The sequence below is a fragment of the Artemia sp. Qi Xiang Cuo genome, chromosome 19 (genome assembly GCF_049724085.1).
Source record: "Artemia sp. Qi Xiang Cuo chromosome 19, ASM4972408v1, whole genome shotgun sequence".
NCBI classification, from domain to species: Eukaryota; Metazoa; Arthropoda; class Branchiopoda; order Anostraca; family Artemiidae; genus Artemia; species Artemia sp. Qi Xiang Cuo.
Window position 1 is genome coordinate 32,623,750 of NC_142812.1, and position 13,197 is coordinate 32,636,946.

The window sequence follows — 13,197 nt, forward strand, 5'->3', positions numbered from 1 at the left end:
TGAAATGAGACTACAAGAAAGCCGACTAAGCTAGTGTTTTCCTAGACAAAAGATATGGCTTTGGCTAGTATTTTGTCAGAATGTTGATTTTATTTTTGTAATGCTTGCAAAAGGGACTAATTATAGTAGTTTCTTTTCAAATAAGCCTTTAAGAATTTCCAAAATCACCAGGGAAGAATAATCCGGGGACCGGCGTCCCCCCCCTCCTGAAATTCCCCCATACGCATAATTGAACAGTAGCAGAGAAAGTACAAAGTAAGTACTTCAAAATGTCGATTAGATGTCCTAACGGATATCAAAAGGACCAGATATCAAAACCGGTTCTAGGACAGGGGCTGGCTGGTCACTAATGACTTTCGACTTTAAAAGAAGACTAGAACTCCCAATTTCTAATCAAATGAGAATCTTCGGAAGTTTTTTCCAGCAACGAAGGGGAGTTTGGGGATGACGAGGGGGTAGCTCCAATCCTATAAGGGAAAAATTCTCCTCGTTTTAGGGTTTAATGTTACCCTTTACTTTCATAATAACGGCGTAGACCAGAAATATTCCCGGAAATCAAGAAGGATTATATATCAACACCTACCTCCACCCCCTTCCTTAGAACTAATTCTGTATTTATCTGAGTTGGTAGCGCTAGACTTTTGCCTGCTGATGTGGTTTGTTTCATTCGTATTTTTGCTCAGAAAATGTGATGAGCTCTTTGATTTCATTCTTTTTTTTTTCAATTTCGTTTGTGAAAAAAGCTTGTTAAATTTCATTAAAAAATTAGACGTCTGGTCGTATTATTACCACTTAGGATATTTGATTAACATTTCGAGGTACCCACTTTGTACTTTTTCTGGGGCTGCTCTATTTTGCATGTGGGGGAATTATCTAGGGAAAATTTTTGACAGGAGAAATTCTTTGCGGGGGGGGGGGGAGGGATTTGCATGGGGGTAAAACGTCTAGTGTCGAATAAAACCATTTTAAAATCATAAAAAAAATTAGCTATGAAAAAAAAAAGTCCTCCAAAGTTTTGTTGAAAACTTTTAAAACCCTTGCGAAAGACAGAAATAATCTTTATTGCAATCCACGTTTTTATGGTTTAAAAATTTTGCGATCGATAAAACGGTGAGTAAAATTTTTTTGTATGCTACAGTATTTAGGGGGAGGGTTCCCCAAAACCCTAATCTTCACAAAGTTTTACGTCCCGTTTAGTTTTCGCAAATATGGTGTAAACTATTCTAGAACCGTTAAAAAATTGCCTGTATGAATCGAAATAAAACGCACTGAAAACTTCTTCGGGACTGTATAATAATTTTCGCCAAAAAAAAGAGCGGGAAATAAGCTTGGAAAAAAAATACATTTTTACAGCCTGAAATTTGAGACGTCCTATGTTGTTGGTAAACTTTGTGACTTTCTTGAAATGAGCTTCGCTTTTCAATTGTTGTGAAATTTTGCTTTGAATATCTGTTCATATTCAAGGGAAGTGAGACGAGGGTCCGAGCTGCCAAACCTAGTGAGCTAAGGAAGTCAAAATCTAAGGAAGCTACAAAGTCTAATTCACCGAGCGCTAACGGTTTGATCCCCAAGAGAACGAATCGAGAGTTCTTTTGAGATGGATTTAGGGACGAGCCCCTACCAAGTGAAACGAGGGATGAAGGCTTAAGCTGCCAGTCGTATCAGGGAAAGTAAGTTGAGGAAGGTAATAAAAAGCCCTTAAAGCAAGATTTTTGCTAGCCGTGATGTCGGATTTTATTGTTTTTATAACTTCTTTTTTAACTGTATATGAAAATTTGCTTTTGAACAGCTCTTCAATAGGAAAGCCAGAACGAAGTGATGTTAAAAGACTGGACCTGCCATCTGTAGTGGGCAAAGCGAAGAGGTGGAGGGAGGTTAAGGAATCTGACAAGAACCAAACGGCTTGAACAAAGAGATCTCATTCGTGAATGCTGAAGATCCAAATGCCGCCTCGTCGATATCGGAAAGCCAGAACGAAGTGAGGCTAAAAGACTGGACCTGCCATCCGTAGTGGGCAAAGCGAAGAGGCGGAGGGAGGTTAAGGAATCTGACAAGAACCAAACGGCTTGAACAAAGAGAGATCTCATTCGTGAATGCTGAAGATCCAAATACCACCTGATCGAAGAAATGACCTGAGTCCCACCTTGACAAAGTGATAGCCCATGCATGATGGCCGAATTCTCGTAGAATTTTTAGTTTCTGTCTTTTTTTAGGCTTTGCAAACACCTGCTAAACATTATTTGATCGATTTTCAGGTTTTATTAAAACACCCATGTCCTGATTAGTCAAAGGTTTTCAAGGTAAAGCCATTCAGTAAAAACAAAGAAAAAGAAATATATCTCAACGAACAATGCATTTTTCTACCCATCCTATGAGTACTTCAAAGCCAGGAATGAAACAGATTCTTTTTCCAAAAGTAACTTTTTTCTTCATAGTTTGATCTTGAAATTAGTTTCCAATAACCTTATCTGAATATTAAAGCTTTTATTTATATTTTGTTTTCTCTTCTTTCTAAAGTAACCAAATGGCTTTCGAGTCAATTACATATAAGCATCCTTGAATTACAGGGCAATTTTAACCTGGATGTGAAACCTGACATTCTCTGTTCTTGATCCTGCTGCAGGACCAAGAGCGTTTTTCGCCTCACCTGGCATCTGAACTTCAGACGTTACTTGGGAATTTGCTTAGCGGTAAGCTCCCCAGATTCACCGTATCAACCCACTGACCATTACTTGGTCAGTACTTGACCATTAAAGGGGGAAAGACAGTTTCTTATTCAAAGAAATTTATTTTTGCTAGTAATAAAACATTTACGCTAAATTGATGATATAACAGTGACTTTTATTCCCCTGCAGTTGTTGAATATGAATTTTGAAGCTATTTTTTCACAAAGGGTTAGTTTAGATGGAAAAGATCGTTTATTGTTTAGGAGAGGTCTCTATTGCAGTTTTGCATGCCTAGTTTGAAATTGTAATCTAATTTTTCTAGTACCCATATTTTTGTGCGACTATTTTCAAGCTTTTTTGGTTTTTAATTTTCTATCTTAGTGACGACTTCAAGATGCTTAAAAGGATTTTTAAAAAATGCAGGTAGGATACTAAAAAAATTTACAATCACAGAATCAAAGTTCTGTTATTGTCATTAAATTGCAATTTTTTTGTGTTTTATTCAAGAAAAGAAGAGGATTTGATTATTATAAAATTTATGAATGAAGTTTTGTATTTTAAATTCAAAAATTTAATCAAAGAATTCACCCGTAGATTAGTCCATGCAAACTCACAGTTTTTGTATGGTGGTATTTCTTAGCAACACCCAATTTCTATTTAATTAGAAAAGCTCCCTTTCCTCAATCCATCAAATATGTGAATCACTCACTTAAGTTCTTTAGAGATATATTGCCACTCAGTAGGGCCAAAGAGCCTGTTATCAACGATATCAATTTAAGTTGCTGTTTCAGATATCCCTTTCAACATAGCTTTAAGCAACTGCACGACATATATTTTGACGGTTTCATGTCCAGCTGATACCTTTGGGCGAAAAAATGGCATGAAGTCGATAACAAAGGCTTCACGCCTATACAAGCAACGCTCCTCTTCGAAGCTCCGGTTTTCAGGCCGTTCACGCAAGCCATTGGCCTCTCTAGACTTACCACTTTTAAGTGCCTTTATAGTGCCACCCTGAGCTGAAAAATTGAAGGAGTGTAGGAAACGCGTTCAAAGCCTAGAATATTCTTGAGCTGTTTGAGTCGACTATAAGTGCTGAAATTTATCCCACAGTCATAAGATTTTCGTCCCCTTTGACGTACTTGGCTATAACTTCAAGTTCTTGTTCCTCAGTTGCAAGTAAGGATCTCACAACCGATTGTTTGACCACATTCATAAGGCTTTTCTCAGTCGTAGTAAAGGGTTTGTGTGACAGTCATGTGGACACAGCCATTTTTCCAAGCATCATCTGCATTTCAATAAATTTTGAGCTATCTTCGTGATAAAGAGAATCAAACTCTGAAGTTTCATTAATAATAACGGTAAGGATATACTGCAATAAAAAGGCTTTCGCCTCTATAAAAATTTAATTTCACTAAAAACTTTTCAATACTATTCTTGAAAGAGTTGGTAGTCAGCCATAACCACTTCTTGGGGGAGGTTGTTCCGTTCCTTGACTGCTCGGTTTGAGAAGTCCCACTTTCCAACTTCTTTATTGAAAGTGTTTTGCTTTAGCTTAAAGGTGTGTCCTTGCAGATTGTTTGTGTTGAAGAAGAATATTTCCTCTGGTCCAATGTTATTGTAGTACTTGTGACATAGCTTGAAAGTTTAAATAAGATCACCTTGCAAGAGGCTGTAGGACTCCTTCTATAGACTCCTGTATTATTATTGATATTATCCTCCTATAATATTAGTTAATATTGTAGGAGACTCCTCTTATAATATTGATTAATAACTAATATTAACAAGGTCATACACAGCAGACGAAGCTGAAGCAACGAAGATAAGGCGTTAGTCCCCTTTGCGACAGCTAGTTTACTTCTAACACCAACTAGGTCAGAATTTCTTTTCAAATTTATTTGAAAAGAAAATTTTTAAAAATAAATATAAATTTATGTTGGATTCAACAGAATGATCCGGTAGCACAAGTGTAAACAACCCTTGTTGCCTTTTCACATTGAATACGCTTCTTTCAAATAAGTCTTGCTTTTCATCTGGCAGGTTCCTCATCTCCAAGATGCTCTCTATTAGATACTTTGTTGTATATTTGCGATGGTCTACAGCTAATAGTCTTGACACACCATACTCCTGCAGGAGCAACACATACAAAGCACTTGAATCCTCACGGTGCGCACTGAGCCTGCTGTGGTCGTGTAGATGTGCAAATATTAAAAAAAAAAAAACAAGCATTAGCTATTACCTTTTACAGTTGGTGAGTTCTTTATTGGCTCTTTGATTATCAACAAAGTGAAGAGATTGACGTTGGTACAATGAGATTGTGTTGCTCGATAACGCTCCCGTAAAGTTTCCGCTAGGTGCATAATTGTAGCGCGAAGAGGGTTTCCAAGTGGAGAAAGATCTGGATCACATTGGGGGAGGTAGGTTGGGGAGGAGTTTGGAAAATGCTTAATATTGCACAGATCTTAGCTATTTCACGCTAATGTCGATAAGTTAAAGAACATGAAAATCTTTAATGCTTGCAAGTCCAAATTAGGCAAGGTAAATGTGAAAATTAGAGGGGAGACACAATAATTTTGAATTCACAATCTTTAGTTGCTTTGTTAAATAGCGGAACTAGCGGCATTATTTGCGCGTGCCTTTTGAATTGGTACCAGAATTCAATAGTCGGGGTCCGTTCTAGTGATGGTTTGACAAGTCCCATTCCTGTAAAGCGCGGGGTAAAGCAGGGCTCGGTTTTAAGGCCATTAATATTCAACAATGCACTTAGAACAGTGACGAGAAATATCCCACTCTATATTATTGATAGTCATATTGATATTAGTCACCTGTCGTATGCAGATGACATACTTTTTCTTGCCGATAACCTATCATCAATGGAAAGGGCTTTTGAAGGTCTTCAGGCTAGTTTGTCTAATATTGGCCTTGCTATTGAACCGTCGAAAACTGAGTTAATGTTAGTAAACCCGAATGAAAAGACACATTCAGAGTCCCTTAAAGTAGGCTCGATCACTCTTTCTAAGCCTGATTCACTCAAGTATTTAGGGACTCATTTTGGGTCATCGATAAGAGCGACACGAACTCTGGTTATTAATGAGTTAAAAAAGAAACTTCGCAAAACATATGGTTTGTTAAAGGGCAAAGGGCAATTAGTTAAATGGCAAAGTTAAAGGGCAATTCGACCGGTATACGTTAGGAAACCTCTACAACTCTATGTTTGCACCGCACGGTTTTTTTTCTAACTCCATTTTGGAAACTTTTTTCGACAACAGAAAAGAAACAAATTAGGGTTCAATTTAACCGGTTTGCTAAATTCTGTATTGGTATTCCTCCATGGTTCCGTAACTCATACATTTGTAAAAAATATGATGTCTTTGATATATCTGAGAAGATGGAAGAATTATCGGCTCGATTTGAAAACCGTTGTAAGAAAATATCAGATTTTCCGCTTAACCATCTATTTACGGTGGAACAACCATTTAGTCCCCGGTCTGAGCAGTCTTTTATGTTTTAGTTGTTTTCACGTCAGTGGTGGTTGTCACTTTGTTGTATAGCTGATGATTTTTCGTGTTTTGTTCTTTTCTCTTTATTACTCCTCTAGTGCATTATAGTTTTAGTGTAGCGAAAAAAAGTAACAAATGTGTATGTGTATATGTGTATGTATATATATATATATATATATATATATATATATATATATATATATATATATATATATATATATATATATATATATATATATATATATATATATATATATATATATATATATATATATATATATATATATATTTTTTATATATATATATATATATATATATATATATATATATATATATATATATATATATATATATATATATATATATATATATATATATATATATGTGTGTGTGTGTGTGTGTGTGTGTGTGTGTGTGTGTGTGTGTGTGTGTGTGTGTGTGTGTGTGTGTGTGTGTGTGTGTGTGTGTGTGTGTGTGTGTGTGTGTGTGTGTGTGTGTGTGTGTGTGTGTGTGTGTGTGTGTGTGTGTGTGTGTGTGTGTGTGTGTGTGTGTGTGTGTGTGTGTGTGTGTGTGTGTGTGTGTGTGTGTGTGTGTGTGTGTGTGTGTGTGTGTGTGTGTGTGTGTGTGTGTGTGTGTGTGTGTGTGTGTGTGTGTGTGTGTGTGTGTGTGTGTGTGTGTGTGTGTGTGTGTGTGTGTGTGTGTGTGTGTGTGTGTGTGTGTGTGTGTGTGTGTGTGTGTGTGTGTGTGTGTGTGTGTGTGTGTGTGTGTGTGTGTGTGTGTGTGTGTGTGTGTGTGTGTGTGTGTGTGTGTGTGTGTGTGTGTGTGTGTGTGTGTGTGTGTGTGTGTGTGTGTGTGTGTGTGTGTGTGTGTGTGTGTGTGTGTGTGTGTGTGTGTGTGTGTGTGTGTGTGTGTGTGTGTGTGTGTGTGTGTGTGTGTGTGTGTGTGTGTGTGTGTGTGTGTGTGTGTGTGTGTGTGTGTGTGTGTGTGTGTGTGTGTGTGTGTGTGTGTGTGTGTGTGTGTGTGTGTGTGTGTGTGTGTGTGTGTGTGTGTGTGTGTGTGTGTGTGTGTGTGTGTGTGTGTGTGTGTGTGTGTGTGTGTGTGTGTGTGTGTGTGTGTGTGTGTGTGTGTGTGTGTGTGTGTGTGTGTGTGTGTGTGTGTGTGTGTGTGTGTGTGTGTGTGTGTGTGTGTGTGTGTGTGTGTGTGTGTGTGTGTGTGTGTGTGTGTGTGTGTGTGTGTGTGTGTGTGTGTGTGTGTGTGTGTGTGTGTGTGTGTGTGTGTGTGTGTGTGTGTGTGTGTGTGTGTGTGTGTGTGTGTGTGTGTGTGTGTGTGTGTGTGTGTGTGTGTGTGTGTGTGTGTGTGTGTGTGTGTGTGTGTGTGTGTGTGTGTGTGTGTGTGTGTGTGTGTGTGTGTGTGTGTGTGTGTGTGTGTGTGTGTGTGTGTGTGTGTGTGTGTGTGTGTGTGTGTGTGTGTGTGTGTGTGTGTGTGTGTGTGTGTGTGTGTGTGTGTGTGTGTGTGTGTGTGTGTGTGTGTGTGTGTGTGTGTGTGTGTGTGTGTGTGTGTGTGTGTGTGTGTGTGTGTGTGTGTGTGTGTGTGTGTGTGTGTGTGTGTGTGTGTGTGTGTGTGTGTGTGTGTGTGTGTGTGTGTGTGTGTGTGTGTGTGTGTGTGTGTGTGTGTGTGTGTGTGTGTGTGTGTGTGTGTGTGTGTGTGTGTGTGTGTGTGTGTGTGTGTGTGTGTGTGTGTGTGTGTGTGTGTGTGTGTGTGTGTGTGTGTGTGTGTGTGTGTGTGTGTGTGTGTGTGTGTGTGTGTGTGTGTGTGTGTGTGTGTGTGTGTGTGTGTGTGTGTGTGTGTGTGTGTGTGTGTGTGTGTGTGTGTGTGTGTGTGTGTGTGTGTGTGTGTGTGTGTGTGTGTGTGTGTGTGTGTGTGTGTGTGTGTGTGTGTGTGTGTGTGTGTGTGTGTGTGTGTGTGTGTGTGTGTGTGTGTGTGTGTGTGTGTGTGTGTGTGTGTGTGTGTGTGTGTGTGTGTGTGTGTGTGTGTGTGTGTGTGTGTGTGTGTGTGTGTGTGTGTGTGTGTGTGTGTGTGTGTGTGTGTGTGTGTGTGTGTGTGTGTGTGTGTGTGTGTGTGTGTGTGTGTGTGTGTGTGTGTGTGTGTGTGTGTGTGTGTGTGTGTGTGTGTGTGTGTGTGTGTGTGTGTGTGTGTGTGTGTGTGTGTGTGTGTGTGTGTGTGTGTGTGTGTGTGTGTGTGTGTGGTGTGTGTGTGTGTGTGTGTGTGTGTGTGTGTGTGTGTGTGTGTGTGTGTGTGTGTGTGTGTGTGTGTGTGTGTGTGTGTGTGTGTGTGTGTGTGTGTGTGTGTGTGTGTGTGTGTGTGTGTGTGTGTGTGTGTGTGTGTGTGTGTGTGTGTGTGTGTGTGTGTGTGTGTGTGTGTGTGTGTGTGTGTGTGTGTGTGTGTGTGTGTGTGTGTGTGTGTGTGTGTGTGTGTGTGTGTGTGTGTGTGTGTGTGTGTGTGTGTGTGTGTGTGTGTGTGTGTGTGTGTGTGTGTGTGTGTGTGTGTGTGTGTGTGTGTGTGTGTGTGTGTGTGTGTGTGTGTGTGTGTGTGTGTGTGTGTGTCGATCCCCTACCCCAACCCCGAAGGAAGCCCCCGAGTCCCCAAAGGGCCCCGGCGCCCCAAAGGCCCCTGAGCGCCCATTTTTTAATATTTTTTAATTTGCCTAATTTGGGACACAAAAGGGCCCCACCCCCCAACTTTGATTCCCCCTCAAAACAGTAGTATTTTGTCGTGGTTTACCTTGTAAAAATTACATTCCACTGAATTTTCTTTTTTCATTTTGGTTATCTTTTGGCGAAATACAATAACTTCTTTATTTCTGATACGTTTCGGTGTGGTTTAATTTGTCAAAGTTACATTCTAATGATTTTTCATATTACATCTTGAATATCTCTCATTTAAATGAAAGAGTTTTAATATTTAAGTAGTTTCATGTCATGGTTTACTTTGTCACAGTTACAATCTCTTGATTTTCAAAGTTCATTGTGGATTTCTTTCATTGAAATGCAAGAGTTGGATTATTTCAGTAGTTGTTTTGTCATGGTTTACCTTGTCGCAGTTATATTCTCTTTATTCTCAATTTTCATTGCTGATTTCCTTCATCGCATTGCAGAATTTGGAATATTTCAGTAGTATTTTGTTGTAGTTTACCTTATCGTAGTTACATTTTCATGACTTTTTAACGTTCTTTTTGAATTTCTTTCATTGAAATCCATGAGTTGAAACATTTCAGTAGTGTTTTGTCGTGGTTTACCTTGTCACAGTTACATTCTCGTGATTTTTCAAAGTTCATTTTGAATTTCTTTCGTTGAAATACAAGAGTTGGAATATTTCAGTAGTGTTTTGTTGTGGTTTATCGTGTCACAGTTACATTCTCTTGATTTTTCAAAGTTCATTTTGATTTTTTTCATTGAAATGCAAGAGTTGGATTATTTCAATAGTGTTTTATCGTGGTTTACCCTGTCACACTTTCATTCTTTTGATTTTTCAAAGTTCATTTGAATTTCTTTCATTGAAATGCAAGAGTTGGATTATTTCAGTAGTGTATCGTCGTGGTTTACCATGTCGCAGTTACATTCTCTTAATTTTTCAAAGTTGATTTTGAATTTCTTTCGTTGAAATATAAGAGTTGGAATATTTCAGTATTAGTTTGTCATGATTTACCTTGTCACAGTTACATTCTCTTAATTTTTCTATTTTTATTTTAAATTTCTACTGTTGAAAAAAATGAGTTGGAATATTTCAGTTTTGTTTTGCTGTGGTTTATCTTGTTAAAGTTAAATTTTCTGGATTTTTCAAAGTTCAGTTTGAATTTACTTCATTGAAATGCAATAGTTGGATTATTCCAGTAGTGTTTTGTCATGGTTTTCCTTGTCACAGTTACATTCTCTTGATTTTCAAAGTTCATTGTGTATTTCTTTCTTTGAAATTCGAGAATTGGATTATTTCAGTAGTATTTCGTAATTGTTTACCTTGTCGCAGTTACAGTCTCCTAATTTTCAATGTTCAGGAAAGATTTCCTTCGTCGAATTGCAAGAGTTTGAATATTTTATTAATGTTTCGTCGTAGTTTACCTTGTCACAACTACATTTTCTTGAGTTTTCAAAGTTCATTTTGAATTTCTTTCATTGAAATGCAAGAGTTGGAATATTTCAGTAGTGTCTTGTCGTGGTTTACCTTGTCACAGTTACATTCTCTTGATTTTTCAAAGTTCATTTTGAATTTCTTTCATTGAAATGAATGAGTTGGAACATTTCAGTAGTGTTTTGTAGTGGTTTAACTTGTCACAGTTACATTCTCTTAGTTTTTAAAATTTCATTTTTAATTTCTTTCGTTGAAATGCAAGAGTTGGAATATTTCAGTAGTGTTTTGTTTTGGTTTATCGTGTCACAGTTACATTTTCTTGATTTTTCAAAGTTCATTTTGAATTTCTTTCATTGAAATGCAAGAGTTGGATCATTTCAGTAGTGGTTTATTGTGATTTATCTTGTCACAGTTACATTCTCTTGATTTTTCAAAGTTCATTGTGGATTTCTTTCATTGAAATGCAAGAGTTGGATTATTTCAGTAGTGTTTTGTCATGGTTTACCTTGTCGCAGTTACAGTCTCTTGATTTTCAAAGTTCATTGCGGATTTCTTTGATTGAAATGCAAGAGTTGGAATATTTAAGTAGTGTTTGGTTGTGGTTTACCATGTAACAGTTACATTCTCCTGATTTTTCAAAGTTCATTTGAATTTCTTTCTTTGAAATGCAAGAGTTGAAATATTTAAGTAGTGTTTTGTCGTGGTTTACATTGTCAGAGTTACATTCTCTTGATTTTTCAAAGTTCATTTTGATTTTTTTCATTGAAATGCAAAGTTGAAATATTTCTGTAGTGTTTTATCATGATTTACCTTGTCACAGCTACATTCTCTTGATTTTTCAAAGTTCATTTTGGATTTCTTTCGTTGAAATGCAAGAGTTGGAATAATTCAGTAGTGTTTTGTCGTGGTTCTTGATTCTCTTGATTTTCAAAGTTCATTTTGAATTTCATTCGTTGAAATGCAAGAGTTGGAATATTTCAGTAGTGTTTTGTTGTGGTATTTCAGTATTCTCTTGATTTTTCAAAGTTAATTTGAATTTCTTTCATTGAAATGCAAGAGTTGGATTATTTCAGTAGGGTATTGTCGTGGTTTACCATGTCGCAGTTACATTCTCTTAATTTTTCAAAGTTCATTTTGAATTTCTTTCGTTGAAAAACAAGAGTTGGAATATTTCAGTAGTGTTTTGTCGTGGTTTACCATGATACATTTACATTCTCTCGATTTTTCAAAGTTCTTTTGAGTTTCTTTCATTGAAATGCAAAAATTGGATTATTTCAGTAGTGTTTTGTCATGATTTACCATTTCACAGTTACATTCTCTGGATTTATCAAAGTAGTGTTTTGTTGTGGTATTTCAGTATTCTCTTGATTTTTCAAAGTTCATTTGAATTTCTTTCATTGAAATGCAAGAGTTGGATTACTTCAGTAGTGTATTGTCATGGTTTATCATTTCGGGCTTAAATTCTCGTAATTTCTCAAAGTTCATTTTAAATTTCTTTCGTTGAATAGCAAGAGTTGAACTATTTTAGGAGCGTTTTTTAGTGGTTTACTATGATACATTTAAATTATCTCAATTGTTAAAAGTTCTTTTTAGTTTCTTTCGTTTAAATTTAAGAGTTGGATTATTTCAGTAGTGTTTCGTCGTGGTTTACCTTGTCACAGTTACATTCTCTTAATATTTCAAAGTTCATTATGAATTTCTTTCGTTGAAATGTAAGAGTTGGATTTTTCAGTAGTGTTTTGTCATGGTTTACCATGTTGCAGTTACATTCTCTTAATTTTTCATAGTTCATTTTGAATTTCTTTCATTGAAATGCAAGAGTAGGATTATTTCAGTAGTGTTTTGTCGTGGTTTACCATTTCACAGTTACATTCTATAGATTTTTCAAAGTTCATTTTCGATTTCTGTCGTTGAAATGCACGAGTTGGAATATTTAAGTAGTGTTTTGCCATGATTTACCTTGTCACAGTTACATTCTCTTAATTTTTCAAAGTTCATTTTGAATTTCTATCGTTGAAATGCAAGAGTTGGAATATTTCAGCAGTGTTTTGTTGTGGTTTACCTTGTCGCAGTTACATTTTCTTGATTTTTCAAAGTTCATTTTCGAATCTCTTTCATTGAAATGCAAGAGTTGGAATATTTCAGTAGTGTTTCATCGTGGTTTACCTTGTCACAGTTACAATCTTTTAATATTTCAAAGTTCATTTTGAATTTCTTTCGCTGAAATGCAAGAGTTGGAATTTTCAGCAGTTTTTTGTCATGGTTTACCATGTTGCAGTTACATTCTCTTAATTTTTCATAGTTCATTTTGAATTTCTTTCATTGAAATGCAAGAGTAGGATTATTTCAGTAGTGTTTTGTCGTGGTTTACCATTTCACAGTTACATTCTCTTGATTTTTCAAAGTTCATTTTCGATTTCTTTCGTTGAAATGCACGAGTTGGAATATTTAAGTAGTGTTTTGCCATGATTTACCTTGTCACAGTTACATTCTCTTAATTTTTCAAAGTTCATTTTGAATTTCTATCGTTGAAATGCAAGAGTTGGAATATTTCAGCAGTGTTTTGTTGTGGTTTACCTTGTCGCAGTTACATTTTCTTGATTTTTCAAAGTTCATTTTGAATCTCTTTTATTGAAATGCAAGAGTTGGAATATTTCAGTAGTGTTTTGTCGTGGTTTACCTTGTCAGAGTTACATTCTCTTGATTTTCAAAGTTCATTGTGGATTTCTTTCATTGAAATGCAAGAGTTGGAATATTTCAGTAGTGTTTTATTGTAGTTTACCTTGTCGGAGTTACATTTTCTTGATTTTTCAAAGTTCATATTGAATTTCATTCCTTGACATGCAAGAGTTGGAATATTTCAGTAGTGTTTTGTTGATGTTTACCTTGTTACAGTTACATTCTCTTGA